This window comes from Solanum lycopersicum, chromosome 4 (assembly GCF_036512215.1).
Source record: "Solanum lycopersicum chromosome 4, SLM_r2.1".
NCBI lineage: Eukaryota > Viridiplantae > Streptophyta > Magnoliopsida > Solanales > Solanaceae > Solanum > Solanum lycopersicum.
The window spans coordinates 54,680,452-54,689,072 of NC_090803.1; the positions used below are offsets into that span (position 1 = coordinate 54,680,452).

The 8,621-nt window shown below is 31.7% G+C and overlaps 1 long non-coding RNA gene across 1 annotated transcript; it reads left to right on the top strand.

Annotated features, from left to right (window-relative positions):
* Positions 1-3,796: 3,796 nt before the first annotated feature.
* Positions 3,797-8,621, top strand: LOC101263996 (uncharacterized). Its single transcript, XR_182654.5, has 3 exons — positions 3,797-4,304; positions 4,447-4,624; positions 8,137-8,621. It is a non-coding gene; the product is annotated as an uncharacterized lncRNA (long non-coding RNA).

An 8,621-nucleotide genomic window follows, 5' to 3' on the forward strand; every position in this document is an offset into this window, starting at 1 on the left:
ATGGACATTGACTAATAAATTGTACTTAATTCACGTTTGCCCACCAAATGCAACGTAAATTGCTGGACGTATTTTACAATTGACATTTCTTCATTAAACGGGCCCTCGTTTAGATTATTATTGTTGATGATTCATCATTTGCACGGAAAGTTAAATGAATAATAACTAATGAGTTTAGAACATTCTAGAGACTTTGAAATTTAATGTCTGGTAGCAATGGACATAAATATCGAAAAATCGAATCGAATAAAAAAAATTTAATTTTTTGCTGTCGATTCTTCGGTGTTTTGGTTTGGTGTTAATTTTTTTGAAACTTTGATTCTTCAGTTTGGAGTATGGTGTAAGGGTACCGAAACTACGGTACACTAAAGAACCGAAGTTTTATTTAAGTAAATTTAAAAATATTTAAATTATATTGCTTAATTAATAATACATATACATTTTTTAAATTTTGACACAAAATATTTACATAGACCATTTAAATTTTCGATTTTTAAATAATTTTTGATTTTTAAATGACAACGGTAAAATATTTTCCTCTTAATGAATCACGCTTATGGGACAGGGGGTTTGGGGGTGAGGACCACAGTAATCATAAAATGCCACCGGAGAAAAAACACAGAAAATTACTAGCCAAAGTTGTTGCAACTCAAAGGAACATGAAGCATGCAAATTTGAATTAAACTTCCATAATAACAAAACGAGTCTAAGTTCATATGATCTTGAATTCAATATCCTTGTTGAATAAAATATATATATATATATATATACATACATGACAAGACTCTTTGTGAATAAGTAAATACAATTAACATGCATGTCCTATAGATAATAAATACCAAGACTTGCCATCTATGCTAAGAAACACAAACAAATCCTTTGGCAACTTTACTCAAAATTCATCTAGCCCTCTTTATTTTTATTAAATACATGATGAAACTTTTAACATTTTATCATATTCCCTCTTTATTTTTATTCACATCGAAAAACTGATTTAAAAATACCGAATTAAAATTAAAAAAATCAAACTGAATCGATCTAATTTGATATAAACTATGATGCACACTTTTCTAAAATCGAATACCCGAAGAACCGAACGCCCACCCCTACCGTGAGAGGAGTCTTCAGGTTTTCAGAAGGATAGATATATATTATGAAAAAGCACATCTAAGATATGAATTTTAACAGTTTGACCTTTAGATTCTTAATATGAACCGTTAAATTTTAAAAATTACAAGTCTAAAATACATCATAAATCTTTATATACACATATGATTTAATTATATATTTTTGGGGGATTTTCATTGTAACACTCTTAAACTTTAAAAAATTAAAGCAAAAAAATAAAAGAAAAATTAGTTAAAACGTCAAAAGTGTTACCAATAACCACTTATAGAGGTGTTACTTAAAAAACAATATCGATACATAAGATTAAATTTCTATCCTCACTTAAAGTCTAGAGAGGTGCACCCAATTATCATCATGCTTTTACAAGATATATACTTTGAATGTGGGTTCACACATCTATACTTAAGTATTTTTTAAAAATATAACACTACTATATGTGATCTAGAAAAGAAAGCAAGGATCAAGTGAACCCACGAATTCTAGATATGCCTCCGTTTATCAAGTGCGTGTACATTTTTCCAAAGTAATGCCTTTTTTTACCAAGTACCTGTGAATTCTCCCAGATTAGTATTTTCGTTTTTTGAATTCATAAAACAGGCGATAATATTTTAGATAGTCTAAGTAACATACATACTATATGATTAATTAGTTAACGGGTGGGACAATACATATACTACCAATTAGTCTAAAAGATATTTTTGTTCATCATGTCAATTGAGAAATGTAGATTCATAAATGAGTTACTTTTATACATTTACCCTATAGTTTATACCAAATTAGACATAGTGAATCCATATAGTTAAAGGCTTAAAGCTAAAGCTTGATCAAAAGTTGAATGCTTGATGATTAATTAGTTATACCAATTAAGGTTACATAAAACTGTTGTTATCTGTTTAGCTCACAAAAGAGGTGGGATCACCGAAGTTAAAAGTCTGGTTACGAATTTGATTGAATTTAATAGTTATTTTTATTCAAATATTACATTTGTATTAAATACATAAAATTAAATTTAGAATTCAGTTATTCATAATACTTGAAATCATCTATAGAAAATTCAACAAAATTAAAAATGGCACAACCTTAGAAAGTAAAAATGCATTATCTCACAAAGCTAATCAAAGCCAAGAGATAAGGAATTGCAAGGCCACTTTAACTTTCAACCCCACAAAATATACATTATAATTATTCTTTATCTCTACGCATGCCAAGACAAGTCTTACAATGCCAAAAACTAAGGAAGATGATAGAAAGTGACTCTGAAAAAAGCCTCTTATTCTGGGCCATTATCAAGAAAGAATCCTTCCAAGCTTTGCACAAGAAGGATTCTCTCCACATATTCAGAAGGGAGTCAGAATTTAAAGTTTATAGATTTTAAAATTTAATTTTTTTACGTCGTTACAAGGTTCATTTTTACATATTCAATGAATTTTTTAGTATAAATTTAGAATTTAAATCAAAATTACTAAGTTTTAGGCGTTTGGCCAAACCCCTAATCAACACACTCTTTTCTTTTTATTCTTTTAACTTTTCCCTCTCAATATTTATATAAATTAAGTGTTGTTCTCATGTCGAAAGGAATAACGTTGAGCCACAGAATAGGGGGCTAAAAAAGGAAGTGTGAACGAATGGGTATAAATACTCTTTCATTATCTATAAAGTATATGATATTATTCGTTAGATATTAATAAGGGTCAAGTTGTTCTTTAGCCTTTACAGGCTTTGATGAGGTGGCCTATGCATGCTTTCTATAGATGGTTGCACTCCTCAATTTTATTTTGAAAATTAAAATTAAGATGATTTTTCTATTATAAACATAATTTTACTAAGTAATTTTGAATAATTGAGTGAACATATTAGTAACACTCAAAACATTTACCATCTATTCTATGTAAAAATAAGCTTATTTAGTGCTTGGGAGGCATGCATGGATAAAGCAGAGTTCAAATAAGTCAGTTGGTGCAGTATCATGTATAAACACAGGTTTTTAATTAAGGCTATTTTCTCATTTTTTACATTGATAAATCAATTCTAATGCACTATACTAAATTTTTACACGAAAAAGAAAGTTCTTATTTTTTAAAAACATTCTCATTCTTTAATATTATATTATTATTACCATTTATTTTCATAAAACAAATCTTTTTCTTACATATTCATTCTATACAAGTCATATGCTTTTCTTACATAATCATTTAATATAAAATTATTTTATAGCATAATTTTTTAGATAGGTAGTGAAAATAATTTTAAACTTGGCGTAACTTATTAGTTTCGTCTCTGAACAATCGATAGTTGTAAATTAAAAATATCTTTTACTTAACTAATTAAACTTAAATACACTCCCGATATGCAACATGACATAGCAAGTGGTTTCAAGTTATTGTAGGAGCATGAGACCCTTAATAAAAAATCGAGAGAAGTGTTGAAAGCACTCCTAAACTTGGCGAGAATTCGTGAGTGTATTTCAATCATGTTGCATGATTGATGGTGTATTTAACTTTACTTAGTCAAGTAAAAATGTATTTTTAAGACAGTCAGTAGTTCAGAAACAAAACAAATAAATCGCGTCAAGTTTAGTGATATTTTCGAGTTAAAAATATCGAAGCTGGAAGACAAGTTTGAAACAACCTCTTCTTTTATATCATTGGAGTCTGAGATTTCTACTCTTAATTCACCTATGCTATCATTTGAGAAAATTAAAATTTATACAAATTTCCTTCCTTTATTTCTGAATGGATTCATCACTATTCGAGGTTCTATATTTGACATTTTGAAAAATTTCCCAAATGAAAAACATCTATTTGATATCAGCTTCCATATTATTCTTAAACGTTGGGCCTTATCTACTTGATATCAGCTTAATCAGGCCCAAAGTGAGAATGAATTTGTTAGGCCCAAAGTGAGAGTGAATATTGACACCCTACCTCAAGTTGGAGGACACGCAACTTGCCGAGAAGATTATGATGAACAGGTCCTTTGTAAAAATGTCGGCTAGTTGTGAAGTAGACCCGAACATACGACAATGAGATGAGTTGTTGACGGACGAAGTGACAGTCCAGTTCGACGTGCTTCGTCCGTTCATGAAATACCGGATTCTTCGCAATGTGAATGGCTGCAAGATATCCGAATGAAGTGGCACCGGTATTGAGAGGTCTTTGAACAGACGGACTAACCAGGTTAGCTCAACAACGACCCTTCTCATTGAGCTATATTCGGCTTCAGCTGAACTAAGAGAGATTGAAGATCGTTTCTTCGAATTTCAATAAATAGGAGAAGTTCCAAGAGTATTGACTAACTGATCTGCGTGAATCTGGACAGGTACCCTAGTCGAAATCACAGAAAGCTGTCAGCTTGAAAGAGGAAGAGGATGGGAAAAATAGACCAAGACCTGGATCATTAGCAAGTAACGCAACACCCGCAAAGCAGCAGTTAAGTGCGACTGACAAGGATCCTGCATAAATTGACTTAGGTGCTGCACAGGCCTCGTATTAGTCAGGTAGTTCAGTTTCCCCAATAAGTGTCGATAAAAAGTAGAATAAGTGATAGGCTCTCCATGATTAGCCAAATAATTTTATAGTAAGATCTAATGGACAAGAAACAGGACTGAGATGTAGAGAGTCAAAGTCTCTCAAAAGATCTAATCTGAACTTTCTTTGTGAAATAATCAGACCCTGAGGTTCACGAACAACTTCCGTTCCAAGAAAAAAATGTAAATCACTGAGATCCTTAATATTGAATTCTCTGTCTAAGAAACCTTTTAAATTGTGTAATTCTGCTTTACAATTTCCTGTCAAAAGGATATCATCCACATAAATAGCAACAATAGAAATTGAACTGCCTGATTTTTTGAAGAAGAGTGAATAATCATTCAAGGAATGACGAAATCCTTTAAAATTAAGAGCAGCAGTCAACATAGAATACCACTGTCTGGATGCTTGTTTAAGTCCATAAATGAACTTTTTAAGCAAACAGACATGGTTAGAAGTAGGAGTTGAAACACCTCTTTATATAAATCATGCAGAAATACATTGTTAACATCTAATTGGAAAATTCCTCTACCATGTTTAACTGTTGTAGCTAAAAGACACCTGATAGTAGTCATCTTGACCACGGGTGAAAAAGTTTCATTACAATCCATCCTTCTTTTTGAACATCCCCTATGATAACCAATCTAGCCTTTAGTCTTTCTATATACTGCCATCAACATGTTGTTTGACTTTAAAAACCCATTTGGAAGGTAAAGATCTTTTACCAGTAGGTAAGACAATAATATCCCAAGTTTTGTTAAGCTCCAAAGCTGAAAGTTCATTGTCCATTGCTTTCTGCCAACCTGGATGATGTGCAGCCTGCATATGAATTGATAGGTTCTTGTATACTAGAAATGGAATTGAGCATTATTTGATTGGTAAAAGATAAATCACTAAAAGATAATTTGTTATGAGTAACAGGACTCAAGAAGCAACTGGAAGAAACATCTACAAAGTGGAAAGCATCCAGGCATATGATTCTAAATAAGTAGGCTTCTTGTGGTTTCTAGTGGATTACCTTAGAAGAGTCTTAATAATAGGTGAAGGAGTAGGAATATTAGAAGATCAGTAGGTGAGGAATCCTGAGAATCAGAAATAGGAGGAATAGGAGGATCATGAGACACATCCTCAGTAATGTCACAAATATCATCAGAAATTAGAGCATTATCAGTAAGATCAAATTTATAGTGAAATGAAAAGGAATAGACAAATTAGGTAAAGAATTAGAAGGAAAATAATTGGTAGAAGGCACATATTTAGAAAAAGAAAAATATTCTTCATGAAAAACAACATTCTTGAAACTGATATATATTCTTAGTTTGAAGATTCATGACCTTGTAACCCTTTTTTCCATAAGGATATTCAATAAAGACACAAGGACAAGCATTTAGATCAAACTTACTTCTATGAATAGGTAAAGTAGACACAAAACAAAGACATCCAAAACATTTTAAGTGAGAGTAAATAGTCTTAGTTTTAAAGAAGATTTCAAAAAGTGTTTTGAATCGCAAGACACTAGAAGGAAATTTGTTGATGAGATAAGTTGATGTGAGTAAGCATTCTCTCCAATAGCTAATAGGAAGATGAGACTGATATAAAAGGGCTCTAGAGGTTTCCAACAAATGTTTGTGTTTTCTTTCTACAATACCATTTTGTTGAGGAGTGTGAACACAAGTGGTTTGATGGACAATTCCCTTGAAAATGAGAAAATCACTTTATACTTTACCACTATCCAATTCAAGGCATTATCAGTTCTGATTTTTTTTTTTTGAATTGAATTGCCTTTCGACCATATGATTGAAAGATTCAATGATAGTAAAAATATTAGATTTAGTGCTAAGAAGATATGTCCATGTTGCTCTACTAAAATCATCTATAATGATAGTGAAATATCTAAAACCATTGTGAGTACTAGTTTTATAAGACCCCCAAGAACATAAATAAACTCAAAAACAGAGGTAGTAGAAATATTGCTAGAAGGGAAAGGTAACTTTGACTGTCTAGCCATAGGATAGATAATACAAGGGGAAGAAAATTTAGAACAAGATGTAGAAATAGGAAAAACTTTTTTCATATTACTCATTGACATGGGGCCTAATCTATAGTGCCACATCTTTTCTTTTACATTGGAATCAAAATAACTGGAAGAAGAAGTAAAAACATCTGCTAGAAAAGTAGAAAAAGTAAAACTATTAAATTTTGAAATGGTAGTATTGCTTGTGGCAACAGTTGGATCACTGCTCTTAAGAATATATAAACCTTCTTGTTCTTTACCAAGTACCTGAGGGCTTTTCACCGAAGGGCCCTGCAAATCTAGCAAGAATTAGGAGTGAAAAGAATAGATTTCTGAAGTTATCAGCACAACTTAAAAGAAGAAATATAGAGCACATTTTCTTGAATAAGATCAGAAAAGATTTTAACAGAACCTGTACGAGTGACACTGACTTTATGAGAATTAGGAAGAGTGACACTCATAGGTGCAGTAAGAGGATTAATAGTAAGAGGATTAATGTTAGTGAAGTAACCTTTATCAGAAGTAATATGCTTTGAAGCTCCACTATTTAGTATCCAACAACATTTATCAATTTTAAGTAGACAAACATGAGATTCAAGAGATTTAGTTATACCAGATGATATTATATTTGTAGATGATTCAGCTGGATTCTTTTGATTCATCTTTTGCAGTAGTGTTAATAGTTGACTAACATTTTCTGGTGACAGACTGTTCAAAAATGCATGATCTGAATTTTCCTATTGTGATGCTTCACTTGTGCTAAAAACATTTCCAGCAACAAGTACCTTTTGATATCTTTTAGGTTTAGTAAACTTAAAATCAGAACCCATGGATCTTGTAACATTGCTCTATGGTGTGTCCTGTTTTCTTACAGTAACTACACACCAATGAAGATTTCTTGGTTCCTTTGTTAGGCTTATACTCATTGTTTCTCCTTTCACCTCTATTCCCTACTAGAAAGGATGCTGAATCTCTTGATAAGCAGGATTAGCATGGATCTTTCTTTGTTTTTCATCCTGAATTACTAGAGAGTAAGCTTGTCCAATTGTAGGTAAATGTGCAAATAACAAGATATTGCTTCTGACACCTAAGAAAGTATCAGTCGAACCCATTAAAAACTGTAGTAGTCTTTCATCTTGATGAGCCTTAAAGCCCTTTTCCTTAGCACCACAGATACAAATACAAGAAAAAGCAGAAAAAGTGCTTAAAACATCTAGTTCATCCCATAAACTTTTCATCTTAGTAAAGTAAGCAGATGGAATTTCCTTGAACAACAGTATTAAGTTCCTTTTGAAGTTGAAACAACTTAGCACCATTTGCTTGACCAAATCTACCTTCTAGATTTGACCACAAAACTTTGGCACTTTGAGAGTACAAAACTGACTCAACAATCTCTTTTGAAAGAGAATTTAGCAACCAAGATAGTACCATGTCATTGCATCTTAACCAAGCTCTTTTCATTTTCAGGTCTTTATCAGCTGGAACATCTAGAGATCCATCAATGAATCCTAGTTTGTTCTGAGCAATAATCACAGCCCTTCTCCAGCCACCATAGTTTCTACCATCAAAGACAGTAGAAACAAGGTTCATGCCTGGGATATCTGAAGGATGAATGCAGAAAGCATGTGAAACATGTACTGATTTATTTACAACAGCTACTTCAAAAATTTCAGTAGTTTGTGAAAGGAGAATCTGAACATGAGTCATTTTTCAAAAAATGGAAGGAAGAGTGAAGACTATGGAGAAGAAGATAGGATCATTTTTCAAAGTGAGAGTGAATATTGACATTATTTCCTAACTTTATCATTATTTTCATTAAATTTTGATGAGGATGTTTCAGGTGATTCTACAAACATGAAGAAAGAAAAATCAATGAAGGCTCTGAAATTGTCTAATAAAAAAATAATCTATGTAACTAATACTCAGAAATCAGAATTATTGTTGGTTTCAAA